The following is a 3,108-nucleotide window of genomic DNA, read 5'->3' as shown; positions in this document are numbered from 1 at the left end:
CAGAGCATATTGAGGGGCTCAAACCCATGAACCATGAGATCATGACCTGAGCCAAAATCAGAAGCCTAATCGACTGAGCCACTCAGGTGCCCCTGGGCTAGTATTTTAGATAGAAAATCTCAATTTTGTTAATGATATGGATATAAATTTCAACAGGTTTGAAGTGCTTTGCACAACTTTCTTTGTTCTCATAAGCCCACTTATATATAGTGCTCAATACTGTACAATGCAAGATTTTTCAGAATTTCACATACTGTGTTAGATGGGATGTCAGTAATGACAGAAACATGAGTCAACTGATACTGTCTGTTTGGATGTTGCCCAACTTTTGGCTGAACACTATTCCATGAAAGAAATGAAAAAACGGAGGTGTTTGAAAAGAGATTTACATCAAAGTGAGGGGAAAATAATGGGAAACTTGATATATGCTTCTAGGTAAGTGAGAAATGGCTGCTCATATCATACAGTTTGGAATAAAATGATAATAAATGGGAATAAATTGGGAATAAAATGATAATTGTTAAATAAATGATGATAAAATGCTACCTTCACTATGGCTAAACCTGAGTATATTGAGACTTTAGAATGGTCTCAAACAGGATATATGCAAAATTATAAGGGTGCCAGGCATATAGTAGGTGCTCAATCAATATTTGTTGAACAAACAAAAAGACCAACATATATCTCTCTAGTTGATTTCTTCTTTTGGAAAAATTTGCTAGATTAAGAGCTCCAAGAGGACAAACCCAACATCTGTCTTACTCATAACCCTATCTCCCATACCAGCATATAGCAGATAATAAATGTATGCTGAATAAATGATTTGAGACATTCCCTACCAGATCGATCCTGAGAAAGATGATTTTTAACTCTTTAAATCATTTCTTGTCTCTCTCTATAAGATTCCTACACATCACCTCCATTCCTTGAGTAATAAGACATATACTATACATTACACACTACTTCAGCTATATCCCATTTCTTCCTTGAAGTTTATCCAGCAAACTAATAGAACAGGTTGTGTCCTTATACATCTAAGAAATATCTCTCCAATTTCAATAATCTTTCATAGGTGCCCTTGAAGATAGCTCTAGCATAATGATTAATGATACTGGTTATGGAATCACTTTCTGGATTTGAATCCTGGCTCTATCTTTTACCAATTTGGCAAAACGTTCCAGTCTCTGCAATTCAGTTCTCTTATTTATAAGGTTGAAATAAAGTCACACCTATCCCAGGGGATTTTATGTGATAAATGAGTTCACACACAAGAATTACTTAGCAGTAAGCCTAACACAGAGTAAGTAATCAACAAATATGAGATGTAACAGTTACCTTTCCTAGCAACACATCTATCTTTGTTACTGATGCCATTTCCCATTTCTTGCTATCCAGGGAATCTTCCTAGGTATCTCTCCCACATCAGCTTCTCACTCTCAGACACCTGTACACTTAATTCCTGCAAACTCTTGATGAAAAAGATATTAGCTAACAACTTAATATGTAATTGGTCTCAGAGTATTTTCAATTTAAAAGTTAACACCTGAAGATCTAACCCTCTAGTATTCCCATGTTCATTCACAATTAGAAATATATAAAGAAGATATTGGTATGCAGGGGTGCCTGGGTGGCTCCGTCGGTTAAGCGTCTGACTTCAGCTCAGGTGATGATCTCACCTTCTGTGAGGTTGGGCCCCACGCTGGGCTCCGTGCTGACAGCTCAGAGCCTGGAGACTACTTCGGATTCTGTGTCTCCCTCTTTCTCTGCCCCTCCCCCACTCATACCTTGTCTCTTAAAAATGAGTAAGTGTTAAAAATTTTTTTTAAATCAAAAAAGAAGATATTGGTATGCAATCTCCAAAACATTGCTAATTTTCTCCAACTTTTAAATCTAGACCACATACCACTTTTAATTATATTCAGAAATATTTCTCTTCTCCCGCATCTTTTATTTAAATGATGAATCTCTCTCAAATTGTAATTACTCTTCATGCAGGTGCTGATCCATATTTGGTACTGACAACAAATTTCTAATAAACAGTGAGTCAGATTATAAGCAATTTTTTGGTTAGTTGTTTCATCCATGTGTTTGCAGTGTGCTAGGTCATGTCATTTGCAGGATATTTGTATATTCACTGGGGAGCCATGAACTATGGAACTGCTGGAAATATCTGGCTTTATGTTGTACTATAGAAAATGGAAAATTCTGAGAACAGCTGTGTAACATAAACAGCAGCTGGAACAACTATGTCCTAGAAAAATGAGAGCCTTGGGCATCTGTGTTATCAACCAACTAAAATAAAAACAATGCCCTTTCCCAAGTTGTATATTTAAAGTATATTTTCATAAGATTCAGAGTAAATTTTACAGCACAGTTGACATACACACACAATATATATTTCTACTTATTTTATTACTTTTCTGTGCCCACCATACTTAATAATACTAATACAAAATAATACTAAAGGCTAATGTTAAAAGGAACACTTCTAGATAGTGCTTTTGAAATACTATTTTCTACTAAAACAAACCAGGCTTCTTTGGGGAAAAGGTTGACTATAATCCTGGGACAGGAAACATTGACTAATGTTTCAAGCCAAGTTGAGCATGGTATGTCTCCCTATTAAATACAAGAAAACAGTCAAATATTAGTGGAGTCATTAATGGCACCAAATAAAAAAGGTGCCAACTTGAAGGAACTCTTATTGTCCAAATATGGGACAGTTTGATATTAGAAAGAATAGTGATTGAAATAATTACAGCAGGGGTGTCTGGGTGGCTCAGTCGGTTGAGCGTCCGACTTTGGCTCAGGTCATGATCTCGTGGTCTGTGAGTTCAAGCCCCGCATCGGGCTCTGTGCTGACAGCTCAGAACCTGGAGCCTGCTTCGGATTCTGTCTCCCTCTCTCTCTCTGACCCTCCCCCCATTCATGCTCTGTTTCTCTTTGTCTCAAAAGTAAATAAAACATTAAAAAAATTTAAAAAAAGAAATAATTACAGCATATCTAATACATAAAAATTATTAGTGTTTAAAAATTTTGAACATTTCTAACGCTTGCCCCAACTATGGCCCCAACTCATTGTTTTGAATAATGACAAATAAAGGAAAA

The sequence above is a fragment of the Prionailurus viverrinus genome, chromosome C1 (assembly GCF_022837055.1).
Source record: "Prionailurus viverrinus isolate Anna chromosome C1, UM_Priviv_1.0, whole genome shotgun sequence".
Taxonomy (NCBI): domain Eukaryota; kingdom Metazoa; phylum Chordata; class Mammalia; order Carnivora; family Felidae; genus Prionailurus; species Prionailurus viverrinus.
Note: the sequence above shows the minus strand (reverse complement) of the source record.